Source organism: Pleurodeles waltl, chromosome 2_2 (assembly GCF_031143425.1).
Source record: "Pleurodeles waltl isolate 20211129_DDA chromosome 2_2, aPleWal1.hap1.20221129, whole genome shotgun sequence".
Lineage (NCBI taxonomy): Eukaryota > Metazoa > Chordata > Amphibia > Caudata > Salamandridae > Pleurodeles > Pleurodeles waltl.
In genome coordinates this window covers 1,125,770,453-1,125,795,968 of record NC_090439.1, presented here as the reverse complement: position 1 = coordinate 1,125,795,968, position 25,516 = coordinate 1,125,770,453, and positions in this window count along the sequence as shown.

The following is a 25,516-nucleotide window of genomic DNA, read 5'->3' as shown; positions in this document are numbered from 1 at the left end:
TTCACTGTTTCAACTGCAGTTAGTAGTCATGTTCTACCTGGCACCTGGAGAGCCTCCAGGGACTCTTGTCATCTCTTTTCCTCCAACGGTGCCATTTTGGGTGGGGCAGTTTGCTGCATCTTCCCAAGTTCTTCAGCCTTGTAGCTTTCCAGCCAGTCCCAAGCGCTTGCAGCATCAACAAAGAATAAAGCATGACCATCAATAATCACCTTCAATCGGGCAGGAAAGTGCAACATGTACTTCAGCCAGCATCGTGAAGCTCCCTCTTCACAGTCAGGTAAGACGGCCTTTGTTGCTGAAGAGCGCTGGTACAATCTGGGAAGATTGCTACTATGGTATTGCCAGCATGGAAGGGGTCATTCATGCGGGCATGTTGCAATATGAGATCCCTATCTTGAAGGTGAAGCAACTGTGCTACCAAAGGGCGAGGCTGTCCCCCAGGCTGGGGGAGATGCACTGGCACCCTGTGTGCCCTTTCCAGCGAGAAACATGGTGAGAGACCCTGTTGGGCCTCTTCTTTTGACAACTAGTGTTCCAGGTAAGAGACAACGTCCTTCCCTTCTATTTTTTCTGGCAGTCCCACCACACTTATATTATTGCTGGGGCTACGGCCCTCTACATCCTCTGCCTTGCGGAATGGGACCCCGATGTCTTTGGTAAGCTCAGGCAGCTGAGCTTGTAACTTGGAAATGCACAGACCCATCTCCTTCAGTGACTCTCCAATCTGCTGTACTTTGTCAGCAAGCTTGCAGTGGTTGTCTTGCAGGATACCAAAGTCCAGTTGTTTGATTTTCTGCTTCAGTACCTCCCAGGAGGAGTTAACAGCATAAGAATCTGGTCCAGTTTGTTTGTCAGGAGAGCACCCTGCAACCCATCAGGTGGGAGACAACAGCTCGTCCAGTGGGTTAAGGGTGCACCCTCGGAGCTTGCATGATACCGAGGCTGGGTGTCTCTTGTGAATCTTGTGCGACCCATACCCACTCATATGTCGTTTGGGCTGCCGGGAGTCAAGAAGCTTCCAATGGACATCCAATGGTGTCCGTTTGTCTCTTCCCCATCAGATATCTCTATGAGAAGTGGGCCGTCTGCTGTGGGAGGGGGCGGGAGTCCCGATATGCACCCCAGCTCTCAGTGTCAGCCAACAGTTAGTGGTTAGCTGTGGCAGCCCCAAGGCAGTGGGTCTCCCACTGATGCCTTTCTCAGAAGAGGAGGGAGTAGGGGTATCAGTCACCCAATCCTGCAGGTGCAGTGAAAGTATCTGTAGGCGAGGGCCTGTGCCCTGCTTCCAGGTCGTGTCGCCCCCAGAAGTTGTACTGAATGGCACCAGGCGCTGCCTAAGTTTCCAGGGGAGAGACCACACCTATCACTTTGACACTGCGGCTCCCAAAACCAGGCCAAAGAGATAGTAAGTGGAGAGTGAAGGATAATTTACTATCAGACCAGTGGGATAGTGGAAGAGGTGTGGAAGAGAGCAGCTATTTTAAAGAGCTGATAGAATGGAAGTGCATACACAAACTGTTTGTGAAAGCCTGGAGTTAAGTAGTGGTGATGAGAGCACAAGTCAAATCGCTGGACATGAACAGGACAGAATACACTTTATTGCAGATTAAACCGAAACACTATGATAGAAGTAATAGGGCAGGGAAACACTTGGTTTGTAAGATATGAGCAAAGATCACCTCAGAGAATATTCATATATAGAAATCTTTCTGGACATCCCTTTAATAGTGACTAATAAACAACAAATGCTTTCTGTAAATTCTATCAGGCACTATACACCCTGATACGTCATCATACCTAGACGGAACTCACATTGCGACACTTAGATACACTAAGAGCAGAATGCAATATTTCCTAGATTTCATGAAGGAAAGTTTCAGTTCTATTAAGGACATGAAGTTAAAGATAATGCTTGTGTATCTTCTTTATGAACACGCAGCAGCCTTACCCAGCATCTAAACAAGTATAGGAACTACATATACCAAAAGTCCTGTCAATACACAACTACCAATAGAAGTCCCTCTATACACATATAAAGGACTTCAGGGAAGTAGTACTTCATCATTCTTTGAGCAAAAGTATCCAAAAAATGATTCATCCAAACCTGTCCAAAGAAACCAGAGATTAGCTCCAACAAAACAAATCCACTTTTTCAACAAACATTTCTAAATAGCACAAAACAGCCAAACATATACAAGTCAAAACCATTGTTAATCATTAACAGTCATTTATAAACAGAGATATAAACTTGTAATTAAGGAGCTTAACACTTATGCCATAAGGACCTCTTGGACCCGCATTGGTCACCCCCATTTTAGCTTTGTTTTACATTTTTACATTTTATTCATTTTAACTAAGCTGCTTTTAGCAGAGACATTTACACATACTTCTTGCATGATAGGTTTCTGGGAATCTATAGTATGAGTTGCTTGTTTAGTTAGCCTTTGCAAGACATGTAATCAATACTTTCTGTCCAAGGCTAAGAATATGGTACGAGATATGCTAGTCTCTGTTGCCTGTTCAGGAGACAGCTTCTAACACCTAGACACAGCTTTGCATCAGAAATGTACTTCTAACACAGTATGGTTTAATATATAAATGGTGCAATGACCCGGAGGGGGCAGAGGGCATTCTGGCCACGAATATCTTGGGATACATGCTGTGTGACATGCAGCTTGACTGGTGCTAATCTACCCCCCTCCTGAGAGGATTGCCATCAAGGCCAACTCCTGACACTTTCCAGGTATTGGGTTGGGGCTAATCACCTAGATCGGACCAGGCAGAAGGGTACAACCGCTATGCTCTGAGGGTAGACTTAGGTAGGAATCTCTAGGACATCTAGAACCACATTCAACATGCTAGGATTGTTTAACTTCTTTACCATGTTTGTAATGCTGCTTACCATGCTTTATTTAATTTGTCTGATTATCACAGCTCAATCTCTACATGCCAGGTTGAGATTGTTTCAATAAATGTGTTCAAAACTTATCTCACATATTTTGTGTCTCATCTTGACGAGTAAGGCCACAACCATGACTTCCCTGGAGAGTTGGAGTTTCATGTTCAAGTTGCCATAACCACTTTTTACCCAGGTGGGGTTGGAGGTTCGGGTGAGGCACTGTGACCTTGCCAGGAGTTAGGCCGACAGTTACTAATGCTGTGGATAGACTCAGTCTCCCACACTCTGCCATTCATAAACATGCAGTCCCATCATCTGAGTAGGACCCACATAACACATGCACCCAAGGATGGATGTACTAATAATCTGAGAGGGACTGTGTCTTGACAACAAAGATAGGTGGGATAATTCTTGCCCATTCTCCTTAATAAAATTAAAACCTTCCTTCCCAAAAGCTAGGAAAGTTTACATTCTATGTTCGTACCAGAGGCTTCGGAGTATGCCAGTTTAAAGCTTACTGTCTACCATCCACACCACCATTTTAAAGCAAAATAGTTTAAAAGTGCCCCCTGAAAGATGTCCTTCAGGTTTCTCCTAATTAAGAATATATGCAATGCCATAGGGTCTCTAGTTGAGTGAGCCCCAAACTAAGATTTATCAATACTTTCCTATGCCATGATCCATCTGGCAATGGTGTAAGATGATACTGGACCAAACAGCTTTTGGATCAAGATAAGGGGGAGTTTTGTATCAGACAAAATAAATTCCTCCATTATGGTCCCAAATCCCCCTAAACATTTAACCACACAACGTCTGTGATTGCCAGAAAATGATGGGTAGGAGATTACCCTAATGTTATTTTTGGTTCGTCTTGATACTGAAGATCCCGTCCGGAGTAAAAGACCTGGCAGAGAGATCCAATGCCCTATGGTCAGAAATCAAACTTAGCAGCGTTCCCTCCTAAAAAGGTACTGGTTGTCTTGCCAAGGTTCTATAAGATTGAAGAAATATTCCACAGCTGAGAATATCTAGGTTGAGGACAGCAGGCAAGTTTGACACCCATGAGTAACTTGCACACTAGTGGGTGTTCCTCCACGGGACTCTATTAAAAGGAGCGTGCCCCGTGGGGATCACTGGTCTGCAGAAGTTGATGGTTCGGTAAGCTAACAAAAACCTCAGAATATGGACAATGTGTGACCCTCGAGGATCCAACCTACGCTCCAAAACCATTCATCAGGTTCTTCAAGCCGAGCTGTACTGTATGGTGGTGGATTGCGTCCAGGCCTTCTCTATGAAGCTTGCTATGAAAGAACTGGCATTTCACAGGGTGCCTGGTAATCTTCCACACAATGAGCCTGAGCGTAACTATAGTGTACCAGTTAGTGTGATATGCCTTGAGGATCCTTCAAAATGTTCAGATTGAGGGAGAGTGTTGAAGGATCAAAGAATTTCAAGAAAGTTCCAGAAGTAATAGAACCCATATGTAAGATCTCCAAAAAATGTGTCACTAGGATCACCTCAGACTTATGTCTCCTTACCTAGGCCGACAGTCTTGTGATCATGGAGAACTATGGGAAGGCATAGTTCAGAATTAGAGACCAGTCCTGAGTGAAGGCATATGTAGCTTTGGCCATGTGATCTGGACTCCAGCTGTAGAATCTCAGTAGTTGGTGGTCCAGACATAAGACAAACAGAAACATATTGCATGGCTAACATTTTGCCATCCATCCAGTCCTGAACTGAAGTTCCAATCCGGAACAATATTTTGCTTACCAAGCAAGTGTCCTGCTGTCATCAAAATCCTCTTGTTCAGGCAGAAACACAAAAAATCCTTGGCCAATGTTGCTTGAATCTTGGATCTCATACCAGCGAGCCTGATAATGTGTCAGACTGCGGGCACATTGTTCCTCTTCCGAAGTAGGACACCTTGTCCTTTCTCATGAATCTGAATACCAAGGATTCTGCAGGGAGTTTGAAGCAGTTGTTGTGCATTGCCAATTCTTCTTCTGACCATAATCCACCTGTGGTAGACTCTCCACATTGTACTCCCAATCTCAAGCAGCCAGCATTTGACTATCATGAGGCTTAGAATGGTCCCAAAGATAGCCTTGGGATTCTAGGCTTCCATGTGATCTAGATGCTGCTGAATTTCAGTCTTCACTTCCCCCAAGAGCTTCACCTCCTCTGAATAGGCACGTCCTCTCCTGGGGTGGGAAGCCTTTGATCACTGCAGTGCCCGAGACTGTAAAAAGCTCAGGAAGATTGCATGAAGTTCTGATGCCAAGAGAATCACCAGTGTGGCAGAGTCTCAAGGATAAACGTATTATTTTCTAAGAGAATCCTTTGTTCCTTCTGGATTGATCAGAGGTTCTTCTGGGGAAGTTTCAGGATTTGTTGAGTCAAATCAGTGAGAAACACTGAAAGGTAATGTTCTGGGAGGGCACTGTCTCTGACTTTTCTTTGTTGATAAATCCCAGATCGTCAAGGAGAGATCTTATCACCGGTAACTCTTTTTAAAAAAAAGTTTATATGGACTCGTACGTAGGGGGGTTGCTTCTAGCATTGAGACCTTGTTGGACGGTTGGGAGGAAGGGAAGTACTTGTGGCTGAATGTGAGCCCCCACATCTTCCAGACCCTCTAAAAGATGTTTGCCCAAAATACTTTTTCATGGATTGCGGAATTTTAGCAAGGGGGGAGAAAGTTGAAGAAGCTCCCACCTGCAAAGGGTCCAGCCTCTGAGGAAGCGAATTCCAGAAGCTTAGGATCAATCTTGACTAAGAGGGAATGCCATCTATGTGTGGATAGGGCAGAATTAGTGTTTCAGAGGAAACAGACTGCCTTCAGAATCCATACAAAAAGAATCTTCAGGAAGATTAAATTGCCAGTCTCTTTGGCCTCTTCCCATCCATTTCTTGGGATCCTTCACAAATATGGTAATGAATGTTGCCATCTTCTCATTTATCTCTGGTGTCTATGTCACCTTACCTTTCGAGGAAGGCCTGGGACACTCTGCCTTTAGGGGCCCCCCTTACACTTGTGTCAAGAGACTTTTGCAGCCTGATATCAATGTATGGTGAAACTTTGTCTGTCTGAGTCCAATCTGCAGAATGATGATGATATATATCATCTGGGTCCAGCCTGTCTACCAGAGCTTTGTCCCCCAGGACGTTGCTGTCATCTAGTCTTGGGATGTTTCGCACCCGCTTCCAGGCGCAAAGGTCAGACATGACCTGGTTTGTCTCCTGAATATCTGAATCATTCACCAAGTCCAGACCATCCACTTCTTCCCTGCCTTTCAAGTCTCCCGAAAGATAAAACAATTATTCCTATATGGGGGATAGCCTTAAACTGGTCCTCCTGCAGGGCAGAGTCCTAATGGTGAAGTGGAGCTTCAGGAATGCCTACTTACGATGCTAAAAAGTGTCTAAGAGGGCTGAACTGAGGTCTTCTGGGAGGCCTAACAGAGAGGACTGCTTGTACTCTCCAGCTCATGGGGTCTACTACACCCTGACCAATCCCCTGCTGAGAGTACGGCAGTCAGTGCAGAGGCGAGGAGTAACATTTGTCTTTCCAGGATCTCCAAAGTGGGGGGACTCCTTTTTGTTGTGAGAAATTAATTGCCTCCATCACACTATGATCAGTGAGCAGAGAGTGATGTGCTGCTTTGTACTCCTCGAGAAAACTGGGATCCTGTGACCTCGCCATACTGATCGGGCCAAGTACTAATTACTTAGACAGGAACAGGTCTGGTGGATGGCAAGTTGGGGAGAGCAGGGCCTTGCCCCTTTTGTAGCTCGATACAATGGTTATTTGAAGCCTCCACATAGATTGCCCTTACATAGGTTGTGCCAATGAGGGACAGTTGTTTTGTAAAAGAAGTCACTCTCTGGTCCCAAACAGAAAGAAGGACTCTTGATTTCCAAGGACCTTGTTCAAATTGCCTGCCCAACGCTTATTCATTCTATGGAGGTTTAGACTATAGAGAGGAAGAACTTCAAGCAGGACAAAGTGCAAGCTGTAGTCGGAACTGCAACTTGAGTTACTGGAGCACTGTGACCTGCAAAATGTATGTGCAGGCTGCAAGGGACTCTCAAGCAGAGAAGATTTTTTCTCTGATAGGATCCAAAACCTTCACACAAATCAGGTAGGAGGGAACTAAATAAGCACTCACCGCGGCTGCCCATCTGAGACGGTACCAGCTGCGCTAGCAAGGCAAATGAGATGAATTACCACAGTGAGAAAGTGCAGATCCCACATGTTTTAAGGCAATACACGAACCATAAAACTATGAAGCCAACCATAAAAACAGATATAGAAAAAACAATGCCAAAAGATAATTCACTATACAACATCAAGGAAATAGTACATATTTGATTGCTGTGAAGTGGAAAAAGAGGGCGTGCTAGTTCATTGATGTATTTTATATGTGGAAAGAGTGACTTTTATTGGTCATTCTTTTTTCCAAGGGAATCATGAGATATGTAGTCCCTACATGTGTCAGATGTTGATTAGGACTTCTCAGTGTTTAATAAAGAAGAAAAACAAGCATAATCGGAGGCTTCTGGTCCTGATAGAGAATTAGAGAAAGCAATCCCATTGGAAGAAATAATGGGACAGCCTCTAGGCTGAAAACTTACAGATCTTCGGTCCCAGGTGGTTTACGGCACTCTTTTATAAAACCTTCTGTACTGAGCTGTCCTGGACACTGAAATGCCTATTCAAGTACTTCTCTGAGTCCCCAGGCATCACAGCCTTGATGGTTCGAGCAATCATTTTGGAAATACTAAAACCAGGTAAAGACAGCTAGATGTGCAATTCACATAGGCTGATTTGAATGATAAACACAGATGCTAAGCTGTTTTCAAGTATACTCATCTGAGTATAGTGCTGAGCTCAGTGAATCCAGTGAAGCTGGGATTAGTGAACCCAGACCGGTCTGTTTTGGTATCCAGCCAACCATGTAGGGATAATGCAAAAAGCTGTTCTATTTGACCGCTTATACCCACAGGATACTTTATAAAGGCATTTGACTGTATCCAGTGGTGCTTCAGGTAATGCCTGAGGCAACTGTTAGTCTGGGACCTAGATTCAGAAGGATACTGAATTGCTATAACAATAATCCCAGGACAACGGCGAGAGTGAAGAACTCTGTCTTGTGGCCGATAAAATTAGGGAGTGGGACCAACCAGGAATCACCCCTCTCTCAATATTATCTGCAATGACACTGGAAATCTCGGCAGAGGAAATCCATAGGAGTCCAAAAATAAAAGGTTTCACGTGGTTAGATATAAAAACCAGCCCCTTTCATGCATTGTTTTCCACCAAACTCTTGAGGAATATATATTGTGGGGCGAAAATATAGACAACTAAAATATTGTGAAATAAGTTTACTACACCAACCTTTACACCTTAACAATCTATATCGAAATATGTATGTGTGGATTTGGGAATAAGAAATCTATACTTACCTATATTCATGTAAGTTCATGATATTTTGGTTCTTAACACTCAGGCCTCTATATTTTGGCCCCATTACAGTTTTTCCTCAGTACTTTGATGTACAATCTCACAGATGATAAAATGGTTACCATCACTAAACTGTCTGGGTCATCTCCGGCCCACAATATAAAACTGTCGCTTTATGGCAAGGTTCCATCAACAGTTAGGTTTACCATCTAAATTCCAAGTGCTCAACCTCACTGTCCTGTCAACGAAGGCAGATGAAGTGAAGATAATGTTACTTTTCCAATGAACACAAGAGTCAATGACATACTTTTGGATTAAACTGGCCTCCACTCTGAATAAGACTGTGAAAGCAAACAATGGCACCCTTACTACAAGCACAGCAACAGGCATTCCAATCATGACTTATGGGAGTACTGGTGTGGTGTGGTGTGGTAGAATAGCTGAAGTTAAAATGGTGATCCTTCCCAGGATGTTGTTTCTCTTTCAATCACTCTTGCTTCCAATACAATCCCTGATCAGCAATTATCAATAACTTTGTGCAAGGAAAAGGGCATGAGAGACTATGGAGGGAGGATTAGGCCTGCCAGATGTGGTGTGCTACTTTCCGGCAACACAGGTGCACTAGAGTGGGGGGTGAGAGGAGTAGGAAAACCAGCGATGCTTTGTGGACCAACTTATATCAGTTGCTCCGACGGAGAAAGTTCCATGCTTTTGGTCTGCAGTGAGGGTTCAGATCTTGAAGCCCTCAACATAACCTGGAAAAGCTCTGAGGCAATAGGTCTTCTGCTCTTCCAAATGACTTCTAGGTGTTGTGTTTGGTTCACTTCTATTTCTGGTGGAAACATGTTCAGTTTTCTTTTAATCTGTCTTTATTTTGCGCTGTTTATATTGTTCTTAGATGCAACTTCCTCTGAGGTTGTGTCTGATGATTCCTAGCCCAATCGCTAAGTTATGAGAGTCCATCTGTTTCTATTTCGGTTTGTCCCCTTGTTCTCCATGTTCAACTAGAATTCTCTTTAAGATTTTCCTTCATCAAGCCCTTCTATGGTCCGGTTCCTCCTAGACAGCAGACAGATAATCAGACAGGTTTGCACCTATTTAGGGATACCTCTGAGAAGCAGAGCAGAATGGCTTACCTGCCCAAAATGGGATGGATAGCTTTGCTTTATGAGAAAGCTAAGGGGTATCAGCAAGAAAAGTAAATAACGTATCTAGTAAAAGATTGTGAGGGACAGCAGTGCTCAGTGTGGCAAGTGAGGGTTAGTTTTGCTACCTGTGACAGGTTAGATGGTTGTGCATACGAACTGAGTGAGGAATAAGACAGTTGAGTATGGGATGGTGCTGCTGTTAGTAGCAGGTGAATATGTGAGTTAGTGCAGTTAGGACAACTGACATCTCTTCCATGCTCCGGAACTGGTGTGTTCTCAGAACTATGTTAAGAATGACTGCATGAATAGACTTGAGTGCTAACTTTCATTGGTCAATGGATTTACATGCAACCACAGGCAGGCTTCCCAGATCTCTCACTAATCGACACACCTATCTATACAGCCCAGAATTGAAAAGAGAATTGCACGGCTGAAGAGGTAAGAGTGTGCCAGCCACCAGCTTACCTAACAGGTTGTTAAGAGACAGGCCTTCACAATCTCCTGTGGCCTAGACTGACAGTTCTCTAGCCCCTACATTTGATTGTTCCAAAGAGTGTGTGCTTGTGTACACCTGACCTAGTGTTCTACATAAGTTTGAATGCCTTGGGAGATACCACAGATGGCCAAAAACTGTTGACCATTTCTTTCCAGGATCTCTGGGGAAGGACGCTATTAACCATTAGCTACCAGTCTCCAGTATTTGGGCAACAAACACGCCCATGCATAGATGTACACATATCTTATATTATGTGCAGGCTCTGCTCCAGTGAACAACAGTGTGTAAATCTACAATATGTCACTCCTACATCCTGATCCATGATTAAGTTGTAGAGATACAAGGAACAGTGCCTGCCCAGCATGACCTAGAAGAGTGAAGGGATATTGTTCAAGGTACAGAGGGGTTCAATAGCATGCTGCTCCATGCAAAGCTGGCTGAATATAAATAAATGTGTAAGCTACTGTCGTAGGCAAGCAGGTGTTTATAGGAGAGGCTGGCATAGCTTTAAGGAGGCAAAATGTGGGATGAAGACAGTTTGAGCAAGAAGAGGGAGACAGTAGCAAAGGTGGGCAAAGCTTGGAGGAGGGTGACAATGGCAAACATAAGATCACGGTAGTGGAATTATCGACGTCCCTACGGAACAGTTCCACCATTGTACCTCAGGCTGAAAACTCTCCTCAACAACCTTATCCCACTGAAGACCCTTTATGTCACTAAATCCCACATTAAAAACAGCTGGCTGATCTCAAATCAAATAAAAGAATTATAGAAGGATTCTGGGTGAAATAGTACCATGACATTACAGACTCTATAAAGCTACCATCCAAAGGAAAAAGAATACATTACTTGCCCATTAATTAAATTATTCAGCATTAATGATAAGTTGCAGAACCACAAATGCATTGATTAGATAGTGATTCTGTCCCATGAATTGTGTGATTCTCTGGCTTATCACTGCATTGCAAAAGCAAATATATTAAAGAGGAAAAGGAGACTAAACTGACTCACCGAATCCCTCCTCAAGCGTACAAATCAAGGTCTGGAGATTCTCTTCTCAAAACGCTTGCACCCCTGAAGAATTCACCAGTACCCCAACAACCTGTGGATCAGCCGGATTACCACAGGCCCATCCCTGGCTCATAGATTCAACAATATTCTCCTAAACAGCTGTTGCAAACCCAAGCCAAACCCATCCTCTTCTTTCCAAATGAAAGTAAACCTCTCTCCGTTAAACTGAATTGAATAAAAATCATTACCGATCCTTCATACAATTGACCGAAATGTAATGGTCACTCTTAGCCAAACTCCTAAAACCATCTATCTTCAGTCAAATTTCATCGAAGGTAATAAACTCCTCTTGGACTATCGGATTTCCATCAAAGCTCCGGTACTAAAGCAGCATTGATTGCCACGTGGGATAGCAAAACTACAGTTGACTCAATTACAGAAGTGGTACTCTGTTAAATTGACCTTTTAGCTGTTTTGATAGGGTTCATAACCCTGCGCTGGTACATAGACTAGAACATGACAGACTTTCAAAAAATGGTTCTCAAGTGGATTGCCTCCTACCTCAGTGACAGATTTCTCATCCTCTCTCTTCTTGATTCAACTCCATAACTTTTTCATTTCAAAGATCGGCCATTACGCCAGTATTGACCAGTCATTGCACCAGCATTGTTCAATGTTTATTTTCTCCATATACTTGAGGTCATTTGCAGGGGGATGATTGGGCCTACACGTCGTCCTTGGGCACGAGGTCCCAGTACAAGCACACACACAGCACATTGGCGACGTGGACGGATTGGGCCACAGTACAGGGCACCACCTGCTGGTACCACCCATGTGGCTGGGCCTCTACCGCGGTGCTCTACCATCACTGCGGCAGCCTGCTGGGCATGCGTGATCTGGACTCCATGCGTAGGATGAGGCGAAAAAATGGTGGGGCGATGGCCCACCGTGAAGTTGCCTTGCCGTGGGGGTGTGGCCTGCCAAGTGCGAGTTCAAGGTGATGGTACCGGTCCCCAGCTCAGCCCAGGGAGACTGTGGCCTATGGAGGGCTCCTACACGAGCAAACGGCATGAGCCCAGGAGCCAGTAGCAGATGGCTACCTTTTGGTGCAGTGTGAGAAGGTAGCGGGAGGCTACAATATGCACCTGGGGGCAGGGCTGAGGGCCCTGTACCAATGCAACTGAAGAAAGCGAAAGGAGGGTGACCAACACTCCTGGCAACCTGTGACACCCTTTAGCAGTGGGTGAGGGCTGGGCAGGAAGATGGTGAAAGATGACCATGCCGCAGGGGCCCAAGATGTGGGCCATGGACCTAATGTGGCTGCCACTGGTGTGTTTGTGCGCTTGGCCGTGAGGGAGCTGAGACCATTCAACGAGTTAGCGAACCCGGCCACCGCTGCCTTCAGGTGTAAGACTTGGGTGGGCAACCTGGAAAATTACTTCAGGGCCACCAGGGAATGTGGCACTGAGGTGAAAAGGTCCCTCCTAGTGCATTTTTTGGGGGACAAAATGTACATACTGCTTGAATATCTTCCAAACACTGAGGATGTAGGTGACTAAGATGCTGTAATCACTGCCCTCAACATGCCCTTTGACCCCCCAATTTAACCCAAATTTCGAACAATTCAAGCTATGTCAGGCCAAGCAGCGTGAGGGGGAGTCAATTGATAACTTTTACGCCCATCTTAGAGCACTGGCAAGCACGTGCCCTGATGACGACCAACTGAAGGAGGTCAGGGCACAGCTCATTTAGGGATGCAGGTCGGCCACTCTTAGGAGGTTGATCCTCAGGCAGCCTGGGGATGGCACACATATGACCTGTGCAGTGCGAGAGCTGACAAAATGGAAGTGGCCCTCAACCGTGGAGCAGGACCGCCCTTGGAAAGCAGTGGGCCGCCCATCAAAGTGGAGACAGTGGAGGCCATTAGGACCTGGACCCCACCGCAGAGGTGACAGTTCAAGTCCGACACTGGTGCATCATGTGGGAACTTTGGGAGGGATGCCGAAACAGCAAACAAATGACCGGCAGCAGGGCGCACATGCTTGGCGTACAATAAGCCGAATCACTTTGCCAGAGTCTGCAGAAGTGGCAACAGGGGGAGTTGCGCAAGTGGCTGGCGGCTGCCAACAAGGGCCGTCGGACAACTGTCACTGCAGGAGAACTGTGTCAGGCGCCCAGACCCAAAAGTGGAGGAGAGATGAAGAGATGGAGTGTGTGACAACGAAGACAGCAAAGAGAAGAAAGTGTTTGTCATCTTCTTTGAAGCACCAGGGCCTCAAGGAAGGCATCCACAACCACTTTGTGACATCACCATTATGGACACAGTGGTGTGTGCCCTGATGGACACAGGAGCATTGGTCAATGTGATAAACCAGCAGAAATACCTTCAGTTATGCACCCAATCACTGTTGTGGCCATCCCACACCAGAATATATGCACACAGGGGCACTGAGCCTATCCCATTAGCAGGGGCTATGGATGCCAGCATCCAGCATGGGGACCGAGAGGTCAGGACCACGTTCCACGTGACCAAAAATGAGGATTGCTGGGGTGCAGCACGAGAAAAGATTTGGGTCTAGTATTCTTTGTGAAGGAGATCCACAATCTGCAAGTGGACCACATTCTGGACCAATTCCCAGACCTGTTCAAGGGACTAGGGTGCCGGCAAAAGGCTCCTGTCAAGCTCCACATCAACAAAACAGTGCAGGCAACCGCACTATGACACAGGAGGATATAATTTCATTTGAGAGCCCAGGTGGAGCCCGAGCATGACAAACTGGAACAAATGGATGTTATTGAGCAAGTGACCAGACCCACCCAGTGGATCTCCCACCTGGTGATTACTGAGAAGACCAAGCAGCCCGGGGCCATACGGCTCGATGTCGATATGAGGTACATAACCATGCCATCTGTCCGGAGCGGCAAATCACCCCGATGACAGATTACATCATAGTAGACCTCAACAAAGCACGAAAGGGCCAGATGTATCAAAATATTTGAGATCGCAAACGACCCAACGGGTTGTTTGCGATTGCAAAAATGCATTTTGGTACGTATCAAGTACAATTTGCGATTCGGTAACTTGTTACCGAATCGCAAATTGGATTTTCCACTATATACCGATTTGGTATTAGGAACGGGCGTGTCAAGGGCGTCCCTTCCTAATACCGAATCACAGAGGTATGTATGACTGTTTTGTGACTCTGAATGCGGTCGCAAAACAATCACAGTTACTACCAATTTCAGATTGGTGGTAACCCACTCGCAAAGGGAAAGGGGTCCGAAGGGACCCCTTCCCCTTTGTGAATGCATGCAAAAAAAAAATTTAGGAGCAGGCAGTGGTCCCACAGATCACTGCCTACTCTTCAAAAATGAAAAGAAAACTTTTAATTTTTCTTTTTTAAACGCATCCCGTTTTCCTATAAGGAAATTATTTAAAAGGAATCACAGATATGGTGGTCTGCTCAGCCCAGCAGGCCACCATCCCTATGATTGTAGCCATTCGCAATGAGCCACAAATTGCGACCTACCTCACAGTATTAATGAGGTAGGTCCATTTGCGACCCCTTGAGAATTGCTATATGAAACTCCTAGAGTTTCATACATTCCAACAGTGATTACTTAATTGCAATTCGCAAAAAATCACAATTTGGTAATCGCTATTGGAAAGATTGATACATCTGGCCCACAGTTCTCAAAACTTGACCTGGACGCCGGATATCACTAACTGGTGCTATATTCTAAGAATCGGGATATTGCAACGCTTTCAAAGCATCTAGGGGCGAGAACATATAAGAGGCTGAACTTTTGGATCTCTTTGGCCGTCGAGGTGTTTCAAAATGCCACTGTGAAACACAGTCGGGGCTCGAAGGGGTCCTCAAGATTAGCGACAATATTCTGATCTAAACGCCCACGCTAGCGGATCAACACAAACACCTCAAAGCCACACTCCTGAGACTGAGTGACAGTGACTTGACACTGTACAAAGAGAAATACTTTCTCTTGGAGCCAAAGATTGAGTTCTTCAGATTTGTATTTTCATGTGATGCCTACAATAGACACCCGGAAGTGGGCAGCAGTCAGGGAGGTCCTGGCGTCTTGGAATGCCACTGAGGCGCACAGTTGCCTGGACATCGCGAACTACAGTGGCCATTTTCTGCCAAACCTAGCCCTATCGGACCCCTGCGAGCCCTTACAAAGGTGGGGACTAGGTGGACATGGAGCACTGAGGAACAGAAGGCGTCCAACTGACTCAAAACTGTGCTTCTAGCAGATGCCATAATGGTGTACTTAAACCCAAACAAAGCAACGGAAGTGGTGGTTGATGCAAGCCCGTGGGGCTGACTGCTGTCCTGACACAGGAGCAGGAGCAAAGAGTGTCTGCCCCGTTGGCATTCGTGAGCCAGACGCTCACAGCAACAGAAGCTCACTATGCGCAAACTGAATATGAGCTACTGGCAATCAAGTGGGCTTGTCACTACTTTCATCTCTATGTCTATGCAGAGAGTTCAAGGTAGGTCACGGATCACAAAGCTGTAGTGAGTCTGTTTGGAGGCACCACACCACATCCACCCCCACATATTGAGCGATGGGCTGTACAACTGTTGACGTACAGGTTAAGTGTGATATACTGGCCAGGAGCCAAGAACAAGGTGGACTTCTTATCCGGACTCCCCCCTAAGAGAATGGAAGGAGGGACGGAGGAGTAGTGAAGGAGCAGAGGAGTTTGCACGCATGGGGTTAAAAATGGCCTTCCCAAAGGTGCGGACAACAGACGTTATCTGTCAAGCCACCGAAACAGGATGACAAACTGAAACGGGTGGCGGAGACCATTGAAAAGAATGGTTGGAAATTGTTTCTACAGGACGCCGAACAGTGGGACCCAGTGGAGAAAACCCAACTGGCACAACTATGGAAGCTGAGAGATGAATTGAGCTCTGCAAAGTCATCCTTAGAGCCCTGGAAGACCATGTAGTTGAGTCAGTTCATAAGGGACACCATGGGGTCGAGAGGACTAAGGCCCGGATGAGAGAAAAAGTCTGGTTCCCTAGAATGGATGCCAAAGTGGAAGAAGCCGTACAGCAGTGCTTGACATACCAGATCATGGGAACCCAATGGCACTGACTCCCGTCGCCACATGCCCCCAAAACTGTGGATGAGAGTAAACATAGATTTTGAAAGTTTTCCGGATGGCCAACTCACAATGGTCATGGTTGATGGTCATGGTTGATGACCTGTCCAAGTACCCCGAGGTAGAGCTGGTGGCCACAGAAACATTCTCTCAAGTACAACGACTGCTGCATAAAACACTAGCGGCATATGGCCTGCAGGAAACCATCAAAGCTGACAAGGATTACGAGAATACTGAACAAAGCCCTTCGGAACGCAGTTGACCAGAAAGCGGATTTGTAAAGGAGTTTACACCAATTACTGAGGGTCTATTGGAATACCCCTCACTGCACAACTCAGTGCACCTCCAAGTGTTCCAACAACATGTAAAGAACAGCCAGCATCCCTACAGGTCCGGGGTGGAGAACGGCCACTCTGGATGTGGAAGGCACCTAAGTAAGACACTGGAGAACAAACAAGAGAGACAGACGGGCCAGACAGGACCTTAACATGCAGCTGGAGATGGGGGATCATGTGCTGGTGAAAGACTGCCACCCAGGGAGGAAGTTCCACAACCTGTTTTAGCAAGCCACCTGGGTTGTCATGAAAGTTTGAGGGACCATGATCCCGGTGGGCCTGAGACCACCACGTGAAACATCTCATGGTTCTGTTTGAGAGCAAGGAGAAGAGGAGAAAGTGTCTTGCCTGGGCAGCCTGACACAGGAATGCCACCGAGTCTCATCGCCACCTGCCCTCAACACTGTGGACGAGGGTAAACGTAGATTTAGAAAGTTTTCCGGATGGCCAACTCACAATGGTCATGGTTGATGGTCATGGTTGATGAGCTTTCCAAGTACCCTGTGGTAGAATTGGTGCCCACAGCAGCATTCTCTCAAGTACCACGATTGCTGGAGAAAACACTAGTGGCATATGGCCTGCAGGAAACCCTCAAGGATCACAAGGTTTATGAGAATACTGAACAAAGCCCTCCGGATCGCAGTTGATCAGAAGGCGGATTTGGAGAGTTTACACCAATTACTGAGGGTCTATTGAAATACCCCTCACTGCACAACTCAGTGCACCCCCTAGTGTTCTAACAACATGTAAAGAACAGCCAGCATCCCTACAGGTCCGGGGTGGAGAACAGCCACTCTGGATATGGAAGGCACCTAATTAAGACACTGAAGAACAAAAAAGAGAGACAGTCTGAACAGACAGGACCTTAACATGCAGCTGGAGATGGGGGATCACATGCTGGTGAAAGACTGCTACCCAGGGAGGAAGCTCCACAACCTGTTTGAGCGAGGCGCCTGGGTTGTCATGAAAGTTTGAGGGACCATGATCCCGGTGGGCCTGAGACCACCATGTGAAACATCTCATGGTTCTGTTTGAGAGCAAGGAGAAGAGGAGAAAGTGTCTTGTCTGGGCAGCCTGACACAGGAAAGTGAGGATATCTCGGGAGGACGTGGCAAGTGGCCGAGAACCATAACCAGAGACCGTAGGAGGCACAGTGACCCCAGGAACCGGTTAAGGGACATCCAACAACTCCAAAACCCATTGGTCTTGCAGGCAGGGAGAAGCTGGTTGTATGGGCTGAGACCAAACCCGGCACCCAGCCAGCGACTGAAAGACTTTGTGTGTGCCTAAGTGGAGGATAGTTCAGTCATCTGAAGTTGGATGGGATTTACTGAGCTACTCTGGCAGTGTAGGCACGCCCTGATGTCAAAACGCACCACCTCAGCTGGACACAGCTGTGGCGTTAACTAATGGTGAAACAGACCGATCGGGGTCAGTCTAAAAAAAAAAAAACATTCCAAGAGATTTTGTGCTTACTCAGCAGGGTTGGGCTGGGGCCTACACATTGTCTCTTGGGCACCAGGCCCTAACGCAAGCCCGCACACACTGCACACTCTAGAGTATTAAAAACATTGTCATTTTCCCTCCACATTATTGCACGATTAGGACGACTAGTGTAATACTAAAAAAGGAAGAGAAATTAGAAAGGATGATGTGAGCCGAGGTGGATATTCTCTCCAAAGCACTTCATGCTTACAGGTTTCAACAAGCACTGCCTTATTTGAAGCCCATCTTTGACAACTCGTCCAGTATTTTAAACGGCCCCTTGAAATAACAACCTCTCAAGAAAGGCTGTGGTACTTGATATGATTCTTTCTCTTTTCTTGAAGCATCTCTAGACCCTCTCAATTGAGCCGTTCCCAAATTGACCTTAAAAACCTACGTAAATGTTTTCTCTTTTGAGAATGCAAATCTACCTGATTTGACTTCTCACACATATGACAGCATTCATGACGATAGGATGAGGCCTCACAGACGGTGTCGGTCCTCCTAGTCCCTGTGCCCCCTCTCACGAACATCGCAATATGTCTGCTAGGGTCAGGCAGCCCGCCTCGTCGACGATACCCTGCACGAGGCTCCGGCGTCACGTGGGCCAACTGGGGACGCGCCACGTGATGGCCACAGCTGGCCCCGCCCCTTGCCCCAGAGCATCCGCCAATCACAGCGCGCCTTCCGAACGTCGGTCGCTACTTTGCTGGGGACCCTGCTCTGCGCTACTTTTTACGAGTCCTGCGGGTTTCTTAGGCGCAAAAAATCTGCCGCCAGACTACGAGAACGGTCGTTGGTGTTCAAAAAGTTACGCGTTCCATGGACAGTACCACGTGGGCGGTGGGAATGGGGGGGGAGCTGTCGCGCACGTGCGCACTTGTAGTTCATACCGGGAACCTCACGGGCCAGCAGTCTGACCCTGACCGCTGAGGCACGGCCTTCACACAACCCGCCCGCCGCAGGGCTGCTAATCCCCCGCCACCCACCGCAACCAAAGCCGGCAGCGCAGTGCGCACCCCGCCAGTGGGGCTTTGGTGGTTTTGTCCGAGTTGGCTGCGTTTATGACTTGGCGGTACTGGCCCTCCCCGGGGCCTGGCAGAAAAGGCTTCTGTGTTGTCAAGAGGTCATTCTACTGACGTTTTGGTTACTTATCAGGCCGGGAACGGATTTAATCACATGATGGTAGATTTAAAGTTTGGAAGGTTGTACTGGGGCAAATACAGTAGGCAGGTTACGTTTTACCGCCACAGCGTTCGGAATTAAATATCTGAAAAGAAAGCATGTGTGATAACGGATGCACATTCTGCTGCTGAGGTTCAGTTCAAACATGAGTCAGAACAGTGTGCTCAAGACAGAGAAATATATCAGGGGAAATGAAGATTTACTCCTCCCGTTCCTTACTGTACGCATAATGCGAGGGGAGGCCACACCACTGTCAGCTCTACCAAGCAACTCCTAATTAAAGTAAAGTAAAAACAACCCAGCCCCCTTTAGTATGACGGGGGGCAGGAATTGTTACTTCTTGGAGAACAGGAAGGGTCGCACCCTGCTTTAGCTCGAGGTTAGGCAGCGCGCATGCGCTGTCTCGTCTTTGACATGCTGTATTTACTGTATAGATTTTGGCACGCCTGTTGCTTCTCATTGGTTCTTTCCCGTGTCATTCTAAAGTCCTTTCTTTTTATTGGTGAAACGTTGCTATTAGTCCCACCTGTAGGAGCGCCTTTCACTTTCACTCTCTTTGGTTTATTTTAAGGTTTGTTGACTGACTTTTTCTGTCTGTGTTTCTGACTCTTGCACGTGTTCACCGATCATGTACGCATTCACCTATTGGATCAGCATTTGTGATCTTGTTCCCATTTGCCATCGTTTCATTGTATTTCTTCTGATCAGAACTGTTTAATTGTATTTCTTCTGTGTTGTATTTCTTCCGATTGGCATATTTTTTGTAGGCACGGGGAGAGCCAACGCTGAGACTCTAACCCGGTTCTTTAGTCCCAAAGTCGGCAGCTTTGTATGTTATGCCACACCCTCTAACTCCTAACTTGTTTTTGATGTTAATTCACAGGGACGGTGGGCAGGAGACAGCTGGAGAGATGTGCGGCAGACGGTTTTTATTAAAGTTTGTTGCTGTTTCGTTTTTATTCACTCTCCATTGCTGTGATTTATTTTTTTTACACATAGGACTGTTGCCTTTGCAACAGCTGGTAGCTAGTTTTGTTCTGGAATGAGAGTGAATGCCGGGCCCCACGCCGCTGTTCCTGCCCGCCCAGCCAGGCAGCACTGTGTCCTATTCAGGGGTTTCACCATACAGGCTGTTCAACCCTACCCCTGTGTGTTTGTGTATCTGTGTGCGTGTTGGTACATCTGTGTATATGTGTGTGTGCATGTTTGTGCACATTCTTGTGTGTGTGTTTGTATATGTTTGATCTTTTATGTTTGCATGTTTCTGTGCTTGTTTGTGTTTGCGAACACCCCTGTGTGCATGTCTCTGTATATGTTTGGGTGTGTGCGTGTATGTTTGAGCTTCTGGTATGTGTGTTTGTGCACCCGTCTGTGTGTATGTATGTGCACCTGTCTGTATATAGGTAGGTGTGTATTTGTATATGGTTTTTTTTTTCTGGTGTGTGTTTCTTTCTGAATGTTTTGTGTGTTTGTGCACACCCATATATCTTTGTGTGTTTGTATGTGACTCGGTAGGTACAGTTCGTCTGCACTCAGTAACGTAATCCTTTGGCAGCAGAAACGTGCGGCTAAGTATATGGCTTGCTTGTCTTTTCACTCTCTCATGATGGGTTGCATTAGGCAACAGAAGCAGGGGCTTTGGCGGCAGACAGGGGCCCCTGGCTCCCTCTCCCCATCTCTGGCTGCACTACAAAGCACAAAGTCACCAGCTTCACCCTCGCTGCTCTTGTGTAAACTCATTTACAGAGTCTGTCTCCAGCAGGTCTGCTGGGTGTGACCCACACACTAACTCTCTTTGGGTGAGTAAATATTTCCCATCACCCACACTGCCTCTCTAGTCTGACTTCTTGTAGGGAGATCTGCTTCACTAAAAGATCCAGCCTTGTGTGTAATTCAGAGTTCTTCCTTTTGGTTTGAAGGCATCTCCAAGGGTAGTTACCAAGATTTTGGGTCCAGTAATTGCAATCTTTGCAATTTTGCTCCGAGTTTAAAACTGGAGATTGCTAACGTACAAATCTTAGAGAGGTTTGGGTTTCTCATTCAGTCAAGAAATCAAATCTGTAGCCTTCTCTGAAGTTCATCTGGGCATGGCTCCGGACCGATTTGGGGGTTGTCTGCCTTCCAGAAGACAGAAGAATGAACCTAGTTTCGAGATTGTCATCACTTCTAAGGGTGGCTCAGACATTGGCAAAATAATTCCTGTGCGAACAGGGGATCATGGCAACAGTTTTCTTTGTTATTCTATGGGCCACATTCTCCAGCACGGGCTGCAGGTGTTCAGCAGATTCGAGATTCTGCTTCTGGTGACGCAGGCTCTGAGAGCTCTTCAGTGGTGATTAATCTCTGCTAGTTTGGAGAGAGAAGTTTCTCTTTCCCTAAGCAACCTACAGTACTGACGATGGATGCCAGCTCCAAGGGATGGGGGTGCAGAGCTGGGCCTCATTTGAAACAGGGAATCTGGAAACCACACTGGAGAGATTTCAGGGTGATGTGGATTGCTCCCCAGAGATTTCAGTTCTTGATCTATCAAAGCAATGTACCGATGAGTACAGACAATACCAATGTCGTATGTGGACAGACACTTTGAAACAAGTTCTGTGTCCTTGAATTAACTGGTACAGAGAATATTGGACTGGGAAGAAAATAATTTCTTATCTCTGATAGCATTTCATATTTGGAAGAGGGACAACCTGATAGCAGACAGCTTAGGCAAAGTGTTTCCCTCATCCCAGAATTTGAAACTATCAGTGGAGATGTTTCAGATGACTTTTCAGAGGTTCTGCAACCCCTTGATAGGTTAAAGGGTTAAAAGTTATTAAGCTCAAAACTAAATACTGTTGCGCAGACTATTCTGCAGTTCTGCCAGAAGGTGGCTGTAGATATAAACAAATGAATCAGTGGAAAATTTCGTGCTATCCCTGGTTGCAGAACCCAAGTTAAAGAAAAACAGCTTAAAGTGTGGTGTTTAAGAGTACAAATTCACGCTTTTGAATGACATATCATGTTTGTGCAAGTGCAAATAGAATGCTCAGCGTAAGTACAGCTAATCACGGGGACAGGTTACAGCCATTCTGATAATCTGTATACCCACTAGGCAGTTAGCCTGGTCTGGGATCTTGCTCGAAAAGGCAAAGCAATGGGTTAAAAAAATAGAAAAAGAAAAGGCCTGACTGCAAATGCACTCAGAAATATGAGCAGGATGCTTAGACTGAGGCTGATCTATGGGAAGGCTGCTCCAGCTGATGGGGAGGAGCTGAAGCCCTTTCAGCCCAATGTGCATTGCGCGCCTGGGCATGATGCTGCAAAGATTCTTTAATTTAATTTATTCCTGCTCAGATCCAACACTCACAGCACAGAAAGGAAGCTACCGGCGCAGAATGCACAATACATGAGGACTCTAAATTAATGCTCCGCTCTCTCACCTGGAATCTGAATGACTATCCTTTTTTTCTTATTAATCTCAATATATTTTTAGCAGTTCATCAAGAGCAAGTCAAAAGCACAAAACAATGTATTGCTATTAATCCAAACTTAAATTGGAAACAGACTCGTGTAATTTTAAACAACGACAGTGTCGTTAACACATATTCGTGATATAACAAAACTGTATAAAGATTCGTCTTTAGTGAACATGGCGAGGTATGAAAGTGGAAGAAAAGGAAGGAGAAAAGACATCATATAAAAGTGCCCTAAAATAAACTTCTGAAAATGCGACTTCTTACAAATATATATTGTGTAAAAAGTTCACATATGCTCTGAAACAACTGCATATGTCATGTAGTGTATGTAATAAAAGATCTGAAACTGTCTGGCACCTTGGCCAGAGAATATCTTGCCTCCTATTTCGCCTTCTCGTTTTACACAGACGTTCATGAAAGCTTTATTTGTCAGATGTGCAACTGGAAGAACTTTCTCTTTGGAATACTGTTCCTTTCCTGCCTGACAAGTGGAATGAACCATTTCAATTACAAAAAAGAGGGAGCCTGTCCTGCACCACAATTAAGGATTTGGCACACTACGGAGTTTAAATTGACACTTGCCTTACATGAATTATTGACAAACATTTGTTGTTAGTTTGTTTCAAGACTGATATTTTTTTCACTGAACACAAGCAAGAAAGAAACAAAATAAAAGTTCCCTAAAGAACAGATAAATAGGACAAAGCGTAATTATACAGTAGTTGGTCCCTGCTTCCAAAGAGAAAAAGGAGGGACAAAGAGGCATGACTGACCGCTAGCAAGAAGGGATTTTTAAGTGACACTGAAACAAGCAAATTAAATGGTTTTAAGCCCACAGAAGAAGTATACAAGAGGCCGTACGCTTAAGCGCAACAATGTATTATCAATTTGCATGGAAATAGAGGGAGATTTAAGCAGGAAAAACCTAAAATAGAGCACCAAGAATCACCTGTCTAAATGGAGATTATTGGCATGTGTGGCTATTTTCAGTGTTTCATCATAACAAATTACATGACGTCAAAACTAGTGTATGTTTAACAAACTAATGCTTATTACTTCAGTCATTAGATGATACTTTCAGGGCCGGCTTTTGTCATTGGCCCAGGCCAGGACAACCTACATTTTGTGGGAGGGGGGCACACAGGTAGCTGACCTCCTGAGTTGCTGTGCGTAAATCTTTTATTCTCGACTGGCAGTTCAGTTTATTGCCTTCAAGCTGTGTGTGAGTCATGTTTGATTTTATTTTGTTAGCCTCCTTGGATTACCGCTCTTTCCCCTCCATCTCTTCTCCCATAGCCCCTTTCAGGAGCTCTCACCTTCAGTTTAGCAACTGAATAGCTGTTTGAGGTGAGGGGATAAAGAGCAAATGTGTGTTCACAGGCCTGTCACTCCCTCCCTGAGGTATTCAGCCAGGTCATGACCTATGAGCACACACGCTCCCCCACCTCCTAGGATCACCAATGGATGGGGCAGATGGGGAAGGAGTGGAGGAGGACAATCCCAGATTTAGTTTCACAGGGGGTGCTGTTTGAGGAAAGGTGGGCCCTGAATACATTACAGCCCTTATAGCAGAGCCAGTACAAACATAACCATACTTGTGCTCTTATCCCAGCTATAAAACGACTTAACAGAATGAAGATAGTTCATGTGCTATGGAAAAAGCTCCACAAAACATAACCTTGAAATATGGTGGAAATCACAGAGGTTATGAAGGAAGATCTAGTAGCAATATTGGAAGTTGAGCTAAGTAAACAGAAATACACAGAAACAATGGTTTTGATGGTGAAAGAAAGAAACCAGCAAGGAATACTGGACAAATGCTGAAGGCCACAAATATTATTGTAAAGTGACTGTTGGGCTCAGTGTCATATTTATAGCTGAGAAATGCAGACATTTTTAAGTGGGAGAACTTAAAAGTGCAGAAAAATGTTCCATATTATGAACATTTTTGCAGAACGTTTTTCTGCACGTTAAATTTCTCCCATTTAAAAAATGGTTGTATGTTTGTGGTATACATGTAACAGTGCCAAATATGTCAAAAGGTATGTCCTGTGCCTCAAGTACAAACAACACACACTCATTCACCCATACACATATATCCTGTTAATTTGAACATATGTTTATACATCCCTTAAAGACCACGCTCTTACTGACACACATTGCAGCCCTGCCATAGTGCCCCTAGTAAAAGTATTTTGTTTAAACTATAGTATCTGGTCTATGGGTGATGGACTGTATGGGCGTTAGGCTGGGCGTGTCGGTGTCTGGTAACACTGCACGAGTGGTTTGTCCTTTAGTATCTTACAAAGTTTTTCACTGATAAGAAGTCGTTCTCCCTACAGAAGCTGAAGACACCTGTTTTAAAACAACCTCCAACTAGCCTTTTCATCAAAAACTTTGGTTCGCCAAACTGAAGCAACAGAAATGACGCAAAAATCTGTTCACTGCATGAAATCATAAGTGTACTACCTGGACTATCTCTGCTCCCACTGTCATTCAAAATAATTATTTACCATCTGCATAATCTGTTTTAGATTCCCACATTCAGTGCAGAGAGCGACCACACTACTTTACGCGTATGAATGCTAATAATAACTAATAAATAATAATGTGAAGCTTTTTTTTGGGGTCCAAAGGCATTCAGTGGTTACTGGTCATTCACTGTAACAAATACTGCTGTTTAACATGGGTGTCCTGGTGCAGAAATTCTGTTGCACTTCAGCTAGATAGCAAGTACTTCCTTTTTGCACACATGCTCTGAGTAGCAGGGCTGAGTACTCAAAGTTTATTCCAGGTGGCAACATGAGGTTAGAAACTCAGAATGCAGGGTGAGACTACATATAATTGAATATAGTCCTTAACTTATTTAAAAATAGCTTTATTTACAGTGAAGTAAAACAC